This window comes from Ambystoma mexicanum, chromosome 5q (genome assembly GCF_040938575.1).
Source record: "Ambystoma mexicanum isolate Mex_15411 chromosome 5q, UKY_AmexF1_1, whole genome shotgun sequence".
In the NCBI taxonomy this organism is placed as follows: Eukaryota; Metazoa; Chordata; class Amphibia; order Caudata; family Ambystomatidae; genus Ambystoma; species Ambystoma mexicanum.
In genome coordinates this window covers 348,161,945-348,175,929 of record NC_090933.1, presented here as the reverse complement: position 1 = coordinate 348,175,929, position 13,985 = coordinate 348,161,945, and positions in this window count along the sequence as shown.

Sequence of the window (13,985 nt, the reverse complement as noted above, 5' to 3'; positions counted from 1 at the left end):
AAAAATCTTCTCCATCGCAAGTATTTGCCAACCATAAGTTAGCGTTGGGAAGATCCTTCTTTCCCCATCTAGCACTTATCAACCATCTGGCAGCTAAAAGTAAGATATATAGTAACCGTGTCCTGTTTACCTAATGTTTCTCCTTGTCATCACCTAATATTAGTAGAGGTGTAGTGTTGAGAAATGGCGTGTCAATAATTTGAGCAATTGCCGATCTAACCACCAGCCAAAAGTCAGAGTGGCGGGCATCCCCAAAAGATGACTATAACTGCCTCAATCTTGACACTCTTTGCAACATGCCTCAAGTCTATTCTTATTCATCACATGCAGTCATGCTGGTCTGTAGGTCATAGATGGAGAATTTTGTATTGAACTTCTGGGGACACATTGGATGAGGGGCTGGGAAAAGAATGATAAACAATTGTAGAGGTGCACTCCTTGTAAAATGAGTTTATAACGTAGTATGGATAGGATTACTGGTGTATTCAGGTGCTCCTGTGTGTGTCTCGGCTCCAAGACTGTTTATAAATAGGAAAGAAAAGCGGTCCACCAAAGAAAATGGGGGACAACGACAGGTCACACCATATGCTGACCAAAGTCAGTAAATCTGTTTCTTCACAGTAAGTCATTTAGTAACAGTTTCTCATCAATAATCTGATAGTTTTAAATCAAAACCTGTGCATCAAATAACTTCATTTGTTATCTGTTTTTTTTTTTAACAAGAAACATATATCCTTTCTGCTTAGCAACTAATTTTTCTCATCAGAGTATGAATATAAATCTAATAAAGAAAACTCATTTCATTTTGTCAAAATAACTGTAAACATTTCATGTTCATTGAACACAAAAATGTTGTACGACTCGTTTCGGGCCTAGCCCTTCATCAGGTACAGTATTCAAGTGGAGTTCCTAAAAATAAACAAAATGTGTGTTTTAGTGTCTGATTTAGTATTCTAATTACTGATTTCCAGCAATAGTTGTTTTAATGTATTCATATAAACTGATCTAAATCAAACTGACCTGGTCCTGTTACTGAGGATCCAAAAGGTAAAGGATTGTTCCAATCTGGTGTACTTCAATGATCCAGGAGATATTTGAATCGTGTTCTGATGAAAAATATCAGAAAATGTTCTTAAGAAGTTTAACATGGACGGGTGTGGGACGCAGTCACTAAATTAAGCGCTGGGTGCCACAACACGGTCATTTTTGTACACATTTCAGTTGTTTATGAAAGAATGAGTTCTAAAGGGTACTCGCCGATTAAACAGTGGTTGTTAATCACCGAGTAGTTTCTGTTTCATATGTAGTAAATCTCCCAACTGTATGCTGGAACTTCTGTCTGTATGAAAAGGGCAATGTCGTATACGTAAACGATATCTTGGTCGGCACATTCAGATGTTATTTAGCTAATCCTGCATTTCATGTTGCTTACTGCTGTTTGTCCATGCGGTCAAAAACGTGCATGCAATCGTGGTCCTCTCCTCGCGGTTGCTGAGCCGCTGGGCCGTGTTCTTTCGAAGCGTGTCCAGCCTGTAAATCCAAACAAATGGGTTATTGTTCCAGGTAACGGTATCTTTCTTCTGTTTTCATTGTTGTTGTTAACACGGACAAGTCCTTACTGATGTCCTGTGTGTGAACGAGAACCAGTGATACTGCCGGGTACGCCGTTCGTCGGACAGTTGCCAGGGTAACCTGAGTGGTGTTGGGTGGACGTATATATGGTTACTTCCTGCTTTCCGAGGGCGCCATCTTGGAATGGTGTTATTACGTATGTAGTGGACCTCACATGATTTGTTTTAATGCCGTTCGTGGTAAGATGTTATAATCCATTCTGTTCTCATGCCTCGTTTTATGAGGCACATATTTGCACATTTATTTAGGTAATACTGGTGCCTTAATTTGTGAAAACTCATTCTTACGATGAGTCACGATCTTGTCCATTGATGGTATTGTAGAAAAACAACTTGTCATGAAGGAAGTATGATCTTTTATCAATTTATTGGATTGTCGGTTTCTCAATGATCATTTCCCTAAATCATACATTTCAATGGTGTTCGTTTATGGACAGAGTTTTTGTTTGAATATTTGGCACTCAAATCTTGGTATTGGTTTGGTCACTTTATAAATTGCAACTCATGTCCCAATCTACGTTCATTCCTTTTAGGGACATCAAATTTAATCGATCAATCCAAAATAGTTCGCGTTGTAGGAGTAGTTGTGTGATGTTACCTCCTCTTCTTGATAGTGTGACATGTTCCAGAATAGTTTTTATTTGCGCAATTGAATGGGATTCTTTTAGGAAATGTTGCGCTACCGGTGGCCTTTCATTCTTAAGTTGGACTTGTGTTCTGACCAACAAGTCTTTGCTTTTCTCGTGGTCATCCGCACGTAGAATATCCCACATGGGCATTTAATCCCATATATTATATTCTTAGTGTCACATGTGGACGTATGTCTTAGTCTGATCTTATATCCCATGTGTGGGTGAGTAATGTAGTCACCTTTTATCAGATTATGACAATTGTTGCATGCAAGGGTCCCTTTATGTTATTGGTTCTTTGTTCTTTGAGCAGAGAAGTCTGCTCTGATCAGATTATCCCGTATTGATTTGCTTTTGCTATATGCAAAGAGCGGAGGAGTGGGAAACAGGGCCGCCAGGGTTGAGTCCAATGATAGAATTTTCCAATGTTTAACAATCTTTTTGATTTTATCACTTTGGTTGGAATAGGTTGTCACATATACAAGACTTTCCGCTTTCTTCTTTTCTTTTGGATTTAAGGCTGCTTGTCTCTGGATGTTGACCACTTTCTCTGCACATTGGTCGACAATCATTTGGTCATAACCTCTTTGTGTGAATTTTTCAGATAGGTCTTGGGATTTGTTCCTATAGTCAATGTCATCCGAGATGATTCTTCTGTATCTTAGGAACTGGCTAAGTGGTATGCTTGAGAATATATTTTTTGGATGAAAGCTCTTTGCGTGTAATAAGCTGTTTCGATCTGTCTCTTTCGTGAAGATCGTAATATGTAGTTGTCCCTCCTTAACGTAAACCTTAACGTCAAGAAATTGTATTGATGATTGACTCACTTTGGAAGTAAATTTGATCCTTTGGGCCATTGTGTCCATAAATGTAAAGAATTCATTCAGATCTTCTCGTGTGCCATCCCAAATTCCAAATAGGCCGTCAATGTATCTCACAAATAGTTTCAAATGTTTATTCCATTTGTTGTTGTTTATAATGTTTTGATCTTCTAAGTATGCCATATAGGTATTTGCATAAGTGGGAGCCATGGAGGCCCCCATGGATGTCCCAGAAATTTGGATGAAATATCTTTTCTCGAACATAAAGAAATTGTTATTTAACACAATCTTTAGGAGTTTTATAAGTAATAGCCGGTCTGCTTCTCAAGCTTCTTGTGTATTAAGAAGTAGCCATTCCATTGCTTCAAGCCCTCTTTGTTGTGTAATGTTCGTGTACAAACTGGTTACGTCCATCGTGAATAAATAGTTTGTTCTGTCATCGAATTCGATGTTTTGTAATTTCAATAGAATGTCATTGGTATCCTTAATATATGTATCAAATTTGTGCGTCAATGGTTGGACTGCCCTTTCGATATATTGTGCCAACACTTCTAGTAAGCTGTTCGTGGCAGCTATAATTGGTCTTCCTGATGGATTGAGGAGATTCCTATGTATCTTTGGCAGTGTAAATTACTGGCATCTGTGGATGTGAGTTTGTGAAAAATTGCTTGGTTCGATGGCTGATCAGACTCTGTTTCTGCTGTCGTCTAGAACAGTGGAAATTATTTCCCGTACAGCCTCTGTTGGATCCGTGAAGACATCCAGGTAGGTATTATGATCTCGTAGTTGGTTCTTAGTTTCTATTTTATATTTTGCTGTGTCCATCAGGACCAGAGCCCCCCCACCTCTATCGCCGGTTTTATTGTCAATTCAGGATTGTTCCAAAGACGGTCCAGTACTACTTGTTGTCTGTGAGAAAAGTTCAATTGTGATTTTTTGCGAAAATTTATTTTTTGTAGATCATTTAGAACATGTTTTTGAAATGAGTCTAAAGTGGCATTCTGAACTGGTGGTATAAAAGTACCTCATAGGGCTCATCTCCAAATATTCCGGCTCTGATCCTTCGGAGTCTTCCCATTGTTCTGAATCGAAGAATAGTTTTAATTTCATTTTCCATGCTAGTTTGGAAAAGCTAATCTTTTCTTTGAGGATAGAGCTATTGTAATGTGGAACAAATTAAATACCCTTTTGTAACGTTGCTCTCTCAAATTTTGCCAAGTTATGGCTGAAATGTTAATCACTAGGTCTTCTTGGGATGTAGTGTCTCTTTCCTTTGCAGGTGTTTTCTTTTGGCTTCTTCTCGTCTTGCGCGTTCTAAAAAAGAAGGCGGTGCTGGAATAGTTTCTTTAGATGTCGTTGCTACTTGAGAATGAACGGTAAAATTCGTTGTCTGTACCTGAGCAGCTCTCTCTATTTCTCCACTTGATGCCTCTGATAATGTGTGTTCAGGATTTTGAATTCTTTTGTTTCTTGGGAAGGATGAGCCTCCTGTTCTCGATTGGTCTTTCTGATGGTAGTATTTCTTCCAACTATAGACAATGGCTAACTTATAGTCTAATGTGTTGTGTCTGAATGTGCACATTTTTTGGGTTTCAATTCTTTTTTCATACCCATCCAATTTAAAGTTGGTTTCTTCTAAAAATGTACTTAGATCTTATTTCGAGATAACATATGATAGTTGTGTCTCAAATGTTTCTAATTCGGTATCGATGGTCTCCAACGATTTAGAAAGCTCTTCTATTGTAAGGATAATCAAATCTAAAGAACACTTATTCAAGATTGTTCTCCATTTTTTTATGAATTCAGGGATCTCCTTGCACAGTATAGGTTCTAGATCAATTCGTAGTCCTCTAGGAATACGTTGGGCTCTGTAGTATTGGGATAGCGTTTATTTGTAGAGGACAAATCATGGTCAGTGATTTTTATTAAGTTTAGAATTCGTAAAGCTTCTTCAGTAAAGGCTAATATTTCAGCTCTATTTGGGGTAAGTGATGAAATTTTAGAGAATGACATTCCCAGATTGATTCGTAAATGGTTGCAACCACTAAGATTAGGAGTAGCCTAAAGAGAAATAGTGATAACCAACAATTGTAGAGGTACACTCCTTGTAAAATGAGTTTATAACGTAGTATGGATAGGATTACTGGTGTATTTAGGTGCTCCTGTGTGTGTCTCCGCTACAAGACTGTTTATAAAGACGAAAGAAAAGAGGTCCACCAAAGAAACTGGGGGACAACGACAGGGCACACTATAAGCTGACCAAAGTCAGTAAATCTGGGTCCATGATATTGCAATGTATATTTCGAGTGGATTGTGTCCTCCAACATATTCCTCATCTTAGATGTATTCCATCCAGCTTTGCTGCTCTTCGGAAATTCTTTAGGCAGAGGGCGCCGTGCGTCGATGTCGAGTCGATGGTCCCTCGAAGGCCTCCGTCAAGGGTGACGTCATCGGATATATAAGTAGCACGCGCGGCGCCCGTTTGCCTCAGTTCCGCTTTTCCGCAGTACGTTGCTTCGGACATTCGGTGCGCCTCGAGTTCTGTCAAGAAATATAACGAGAAGTAATTATGTCCTCGTCCTCAACGCCGACCACGACCCCGAGATCGGGTTTTAAGAAATGGAAGTTGTGCGGCTCAAAAATGTCGATCACGGACCCACACTGCAAGTATTTGTGGTGTCTCAGGGAAGGCCACGACATGGAGGCCTGTTCGAAGTGTCAGGCGATGACGGGGAAGGCCTTGCGAGAAAGGAGAGGAAAGCTACAGGTAGGTCGGGAGGATGGAAAAGCCTCTAGCGTTGAGTTGAGACCCCATGGCGAAAAATCTCCTCGACGCGAAAGGCATCGATCTAGATCCCGAAGCGATTCCCATCGCTTGTCGTCTTCGTCGAAAAAGTCGAAGAAACGACGCCATAGGTCTCCTTCCACCTCGTCGTCGGACGAGTCTCCGAAAATGAAATGCCCCACAAAACATTCGTCTAGCGAAGAGTGGGAAACATTCAGGGTCAAAATGATGGAGATGTTTGAGAAGGCGAAGCCTCGTTCCGCGCCTTCTTCGGAAGCCGGCCAGGAGCGTCATCGCTCCGACACTCGTGCGCCCTCAAGCCCGGGTGATCGTAAAAGGAAGGATAGGGAACCTTCTAGGAAGCCGAGCGATAAACAGTCGAGTCGACCGCTCGAGGTCACCAAGGCCGTCCGAGACCTATCGCACCTCGAAGGGGAAACCGTCGAAGGCCGCCTCGACGCCCTCGAAGCAGACCCTGTCAACCACTATGTCATCGTTGACGCCTTTTTCGACGTCGAATCCCTCGGCGCCAAAGGCTCCAACCAAGCCAGGGCAGCCAGAAAAAGAGAAGGAACAAGTTAAAAAACATGTAATTCCGTCAGAGCCTGGTACTACACCTCTTCCTCCTCCTCTCCCAGAGAAGGTTTTCAAGCCTCTCCCTAGGAAGGAGTTTTTCAAATCCTTGACCTCAATTTTTGAGGAACAGGAGAGATCTGAGGAGGAAAATATGTTAGGATGGCACCCCAAATGTCCCAGAATGCTTGATCTCCGAGGAAAGCAGAATGAGGGATTTGGTGGAGTCTTTACACAATGCAAGTGGCATTGACACCTCTCCTGAGAATGACTTCGGTAGACCAGATCCAGGAGCGCATGCCAGTCCATCTTACCCTCAGTTAATGACCAAGGTGGTAGATTACTTGGGATGGGCTAGACCACCAGCCCAATTCGTCCAGGATGATTTAACAGACATATTGGAGCATGGTCCCACTGAAGACCCAGTACTACCTTTTCATGTAGCCTTACAAAACAGGGTGGCCAAAAATTGGGAAACTCCGGATTCTATTCCTCCGGTAAAGAAATCCCTCGCATCAAAATACCGCCCAGTCAGTAGCGACCCCGGCTATCTGTCAAAACATCCAACTCCCGAGAGTTTGGTCATACAAGCAGCCACAGCTTCCAAAAAACTTGCTTACCCGTCTATCCCTCCAGACAGGGACGATGAGCGTGTGGATGGTTGGGCATGGAAGATATTTTCAGCCGGTAGCATGGCATTAAAATCTGCCAACTCCACATGTGCCGTGGCAAGTTTTTCGTACACTCTATGGGAGTGCATCACAATGGCCGCGGAGCACATTCCAGAAGGGGAAGAAAGGGAAGGTTTCCTAGCCATCGTTAGAGATGGAAAGGAGGCCATGCAGGAATCCCTTCAATCTGGATTGAACACTGCGGATAGTGTAAGCAGGTCCATGGGCACTAGCACGGTAATGCACAGTTTTGCGTGGTTACGGAAGTCGGGTTTTGCACCGGATGTATAGAACTGCCTCCTGAACATGCCTTTTGACGGGTCTCACCTTTTTGGCAACAAGGCTGACGAGAGCCTTGAGAGGTTGCAGACCTCAAAAGCAGCAGCAAAATCCTTAGGAGCTGCTATTAGGAAATCTCAGCCTTTTCTTGCGCAAGGGCAATCATGGAGGGGACGATCCTATTGTTATTACACCTCATACGGGAAGACGAGAGGAATGGCCAGTCAAAGGGGCCAAAGAAAGGCCACTCGTGGTGGACGAGGAAAACGTGCCAAGCCAGCTTCAGCTGCAGCCTCTTTGCCATCAGCAGCTGCAACATCCGCCACAAAACCACTTTGAGGACTTGCACCACAAAACACCTGTAGGAGGCAAGCTGTCGCAACATCTGCAAGAATGGCGAGCCATTACTTCAGATGTTTGGGCTCTAGAAATAATAGCCCAAGGCTATTGCCTTCCTTTTCTAAGGCAACCTCAAAGCAAGCCACCAGGGAGACACCCTTTGAAACGTTCAAACCCGCTCCTACAGCAGGAAGTTCTAACCCTGCTGGAGAAAGGTGCTATAGAACCAGTACCTGCAGCGGAGAGGAACATGGGTTGGTACTCCCTGTATTTTTTGATCCCCAAAAAGGACAGAGGCCTGAGACCCATCTTGGATTTAAGAAACTTGAACAAGTTCCTCAGGAAGGATAAGTTCAAGATGGTTACCCTTTCTCAGATCCTTCAGGCCCTTCAACTCCAGGACTGGTTGGTGTCATTGGGCCTCCAGGATGCTTATTTTCATGTGCCGATTCATCTCAAACACAGAAAATACCGGAGGTTCGTAGTTGGCGACTCACGCTATCAGTTTCGAGTCCTGCATTCGGGTTGACCTCCGCCCCAAGGGTCTTCACCAAGTTAATGGTAGTGGTGGCAGCACACCTCAGGAGAGGGGGGATTCATGTCTACCGCTACCTGGACGATTGGTTGATCTGAGCGCGCTCTGCCGAACAAGCACTGGATCATCTGAAAGTCACCTGCCACTTCCTCCACAAACTGGGCTTCTCCCTCAATTTCAAGAAGTCACAGATGACGCATTCCCAACAGCTTCAGTACATAGGAGCTGTATTAGACACGTCCTTGGGAAAGAGCTCGTCTCCCAAGTCGAGGGCTCAAGACATTCTTCAGATGGTTTCCAAATTCCAAAATGCCCAAAATCTCCAGGCTTATGACTTTTTAAGGTTGCTCGGCCTCATGGCATCCTGCATCTTTCTGGTGCCAGAGGCACGCTTGAGGATGAGATCCCTTCAATGGGCCCTAAAGACTCAGTGCTCCCAGTTCTCGGGTCAAATGACGGATCTTCTTCAGATTCGGAACAAAGTCAGACAAGACCTTCTATGGTGGACCTGTACAGAGAACATCCTAAAAGGAGAACCTTGTTGGCAACCATGGCCAGAGATCACAGTAGTGACGGACGCTTCACTCCTGGGGTGGGGAGCTCATGCCAACGATTTGACAATCAGCGGTCATTGGTCTCCATCGGAGTCCAAACTACATATCAACCTCTTAGAGCTGAGGGCAATCAGACTAGCGCTGAAGGCCTTCCTGCCATCTGTCAGGGGAAAGAATGTCCTGATAATGACAGACAACACAGTGGCCATGCACTACCTAAACAAAAGAGGAGGTGTGGGGTTACTACCCCTGTGCAGAGAAGCAATGCAGCTCTGGTATTGGGCAATTCAGGAGGGAATCTCTTTAACGGCAATTCATCTAGCCGGGCAAGAGAATGACGGCAGATGCTCTGAGCAGGCAGAGCACGGTATCCCACGAATGGGAACTGGCTCAGGAAGTCATTCAAGAGATCTTCGCCCTTTGGGGAACCCCTCAAGTAGACCTGTTTGCATCCAGAATCAACCGAAAATGCGAAAGGTATTGCTCAAGGGAATTTCCCCCGAGAGGAGCCCTGGGGGCGCGTTCGTGGTGGAGTGGAATTTCCCACTATTGTACGTGTTCCCTCCGATTCCCGTCATTCCTCAGGTCATCAGGAGGCTCAGAAGGTTTCGGAGCCCCATGATCCTAATTGCCCCGGATTGGGCCAGGAGAACGTGGTACCCGGACCATCTAGACATGTCCATATGCCCTCCAGTACGTCTTCCTCAGAGAGAGAACCTACTCTCTCAAATGGAAGGTCAGGTTCTCCATCCAGAGGTCAAAACGCTCAACCTTCATGCTTGGTATCTGAAAGGCTGAGCTACAGGGATTGGAACCTTCCAGATGACGTTATGGAGGTGTTGCTTTCGGCAAGAAGGCCAGCAACAAAGTCTCTATACCGTTGCCATTGGAAAAAGTTTTGCAACTGGTGCAGAGAAAAGAATGTCTATCCTTTTCTATGTTCTATTCCGGAAGTATTATCTTTCCTTCTGACCCTAGCACATAGAGGTCTGAATATTGGAACAATAAAAAGTTACCTTGCGGCGCTTTCCATTTTCAAGCGCTCGTCGGAAGAATGCTGCTACTTCAAAATTCCTTTGATAATACAATTCTTAAAAGGACTCACTAATGTGTTTCCTCCTCACCCATTTCACGTACCGATCTGGGATATAAATTTAGTCCTAAAATTCTTGATGTGTGCTCCTTTTGAGCCTATGCACACATGTCCATTAAGATTAGTAACGTGGAGAACAGCCTTCTTGGTTGCTCTAACATCAGCAAGAAGAGTGAGCGAATTGCAGGCACTGTCTTCTGGGCCACCCTATACTGTGTTCCATAAGGACAGAGTTTTGTTGAGGGTAAAAACCATCATTTTTACAGAAAGTAATATCTGATTTTCATTTAAGTCAGAAAATTGTCTTACCCGCATTCTATCCTTCACCCCATCCTTCGAAGGAGGAGGAAAGATTACACAGGTTCGATCCGAAAAGAACTTTAAGCTTTTACATCTCTAGACTTTCCAGACTTAGAGTGGACAACCAGCTGTTTTTAGGTTACACAGGAAGGAAACTGGGTCAATCGGTGACAAAACAGACAATTTCACGCTGTATTGTGCTTTGCATTTCAGAATGCTATGGACTAGTTCAAAAAGCCCCTCCGGAAGGGTTAAGGGCTCATTCCACCAGAGGCATCGTCTCCTCCACGGCCCTTCAAAGAGCTGTTCCAATAAGATCCATTTGCGAAGCAGCATCTTGATCTTCGCTACACACCTTCTCAAAAATTCTATAACCTGGATGCTTTCCAGTGTAGGGAGCTAACTTTTGGAAAAGCAGTACTACGTTACCAACTGGTAACGTTCTTTTGATTGGATGTTCCTCCAACGTATTCCTCATCGCCCACCCAGCCTACCCCTCTGTAGATTTTTCCCGGTTATTGCTATCTCAAATCTCGCAAGGCTCATACCTGTCTGCTGGCACAATCTACACAGTACAAGATCAAAGATAAAAGGGGGAAAAACAGAACTGAGGCCAACGGGCGCCGCGCGTGCTACTTATACACCCGATGACGTCACCCTCGACGGAGGCATTCGAGGGACCATCGACTCGACGACATCGACGCACGGTGCCCTCTGCCGAAAAGATTTCCGAAGAGCAGCAAAGCTGGATGGAATACATCTAAGATGAGAAATACGTTGGAGGAACATCCAATCGAAAGAACCTTACCAGTTGGTAAGTAACTTGTTCTTTCCTGATATGGTTTTGATTCTTGTACAGCCTTGATAATGACCCGCAGGGTCGAAACACGTGTCGGCTGTTCCTGTTTCATTTCATTTTGGACTGATCGAATTAAAAGATTGTATCTGCTATACAATATTACTTGATGTGGGACTCTTCTAACAAAACACTGACCTACTATAATAGCAATTCTCAGGATTTGCGCGTTGGACTTACCTCCCATTTTCAGTGTTGAGTTTTTCTTTTCTGGTACTACCAGGGGGTTCCAGTGGAAGTGTACCGACGCAGCAGACCCACTTTAACATTTCTTACTTTCTATAAACTGTATCATCTTTAGCTTTTGTCAGTATTAAATAGCGCACTGCCCTAACAACGACCCCTAGGAGATATGTTTCTCCAGTGTGAAGTCAGTTACCTTAGGCATAACCCTGACTAATACAGGCTCATCGCCTATCCGCTGGAGAAGATTCTTCAATCCAACATCGATTCAAATCTAGAGGGTCCCTTGAGTCTTCTCTTACAGGGTCATGGGGGTGGAGCGCTCAAGCCCCAAGTTGACCATGCCCACTACAAAGGCAGTTCTGGTGCCGGTTATGGTTCCTCCTGCCATTCCTGCAGCCCTACCTCCTATGGTGGAGCCTCCTAGAGATGTCTCCATGGACATTCTTTCCACCTTGCAGTCACTGGTTCCTGAGCCACAACACAGGCTGCTTAAGCCCGCACCTCACCATCTGCAGTGCAGCAGGCTCAAAAGGTGCACCTGCTGCCCCTCCTCGGCCGCTTATAGATCGCTTACCACCTATCCCGGTACACAACATCATGGACATAGAATCAGATAACGTTGCATGTGGAAAATGCCTACACAAACACCACAGGCATGGGTGAGCTTTATCTAATCCCTGAAGGTGGCGAACCAGATGAGGTTCCTTGTTACGATTCCCCTCATGATGAAATTGGCTCATTCCATGCTCTGTCGAGGGCCACAAAGACTTTTGGTATTGTCAGATCAGAAGAAAGATGGCTTGCTCTACAATGGTGTGAGCAACTCAAAAAGTAAATTGTGATGAAACCCTTTGCTTGAAGACACATGGTAGGATGCTCTGTTGACTAAGACCAACCCATCCTCTAAACCTCTTAAGAAGGAGAGGTTTGATAAGAAGTACAGGGAGCCAGTGTTACTCACTGCTTTCCAGGCATGGTCTCAGGAAGAAGAGCCTCAGGTCGGTCAGGTAAGGGCAGTAGGACAGGAAACCCACAGAACTCCAACCTGGTTTCTGCCTGAACACAGGCCTCCTTAACTCGAGGGAGCTCTTTCTTATGATACACCCCACGGTTGGTAAGAGGTTACTGTCAGAGGAGCGGGGAACACACGTATTGCTTACACCCAGCTATAAAGAAACTAGCACAAATTAGCAGGATAGCCAAAACAAATGTAAACGGAGTCCTAGGAGTTGCACAGTCTACCTTTTAAGTGAAGGAGTCGGAACCCAGAGCACAGACCTACACAAGACAGAACAAACCTATTACCCTCCTACTTCTATCTAATGATCTAGAGATATACTAATTAAGAATTGTAGCTCATCACAGCAAGGTTTTCCAGAGGTCTGAAAATGGGGACCAAGGATTGAAAACGACGTGGAAAAAAATAACAAACAGGTATGTTAGTATGGAATATCTAACATGGACGGCACAACGGTCGCGCTAGGTCCGAGTTGGTGCACTTAATCAGCAAGGCGTTCAATATGTGTACTTTGAGGAGCAATGGTTGTGAAGTTGTAATTGTCCGGAGGAGAGTAAGTAACAAATGTGTTGTGGTTAGGCTCTTGACGTTGACTGAATGAAAGTACGAGTGTCTTTAGTACTGAGGTTGTAATATACATGTATCCCAGGAATACGGGAAGAATAGCATAACACGTGTTCCCAGACCTTACTGTGAGTCGTCAATGGGCGTTTGTTTCACAGGCAGCAGCACTGAAGCAAAATACAGTCTGTTTCAGCTCCAAGACTGCAGAGGAAACTGATTGTTGGAACACGTGTAAAATCCAAGCACCATAGTCTGCGGTGGTAACCGGGAGTCAAAACAGTTGGAGTTCCCGTAAGCAGTCTGTAACACTAGTCCGCGTCGGCAACAGGAAAGCGAGTCCGATATGAGGAAGATCCGAAGGCAATACGTATATGGTGTCCGAGTCGGCAACAGGAGTTCAAAATATTATTAGGCGAGGGAGGAAGACCGTAGGAACAGTACGCTTCAGGACAAAGAACAATAAAGGTTCGTAACGCTAAAACAAGAAGCAGCGTTGGCAATGTGCGCACCAGTTTAATGGGTTGTGTTTGGGGCAGAGACCCTGAATTCGAGTCACAGATGGAGTCACGTGACCCGTCATGTGATGTTCCCCACACTTCCTACGTGTATTGGCAGCGAAACCCAAACATCACGGCAACTTCCATTGCCGCCAGGTCGGTGAGGACAGGCGAAATAAATGTGGTAAGATCCTCTGTTTGGCATGATTCTTGTGGCGCTGCAATTGGTGTGTAACAGCCAGATTCTGCGCCAAATGTCTCGGAAGACAATCAGCCTCACTCTGTGGTGTCCGTGGCTGCCTGCAAACGTTCCCCTAATGCCTCTTTTGCTTGGTCCGTTCCCTCACTCCCCCCGACTAAGAAGTCAGCATCTGGACGCCTTTGGGGAACGAGTCCTCAACAGCTGCCATGACCATCAAGGCATTTAACGCAGTGGCCATTCTGTCCAGGTACGACTGGGAACTTTGGTTCAAGATGGGCCCTATCCTTTAATTCATGCCTGACGTCAAGGAGTCATTCGTCCTTCTCCAGGGTGAGGCTGCGTTGGATCATGTGATCTGTCTCTGTTGTCATCGCTGACACAGGTTTCTGACAGTTTGGAAATGGTCCTGTCGTATGGAAGCAGGACTGGCTCCAGGCCACCAACTTTCAAGC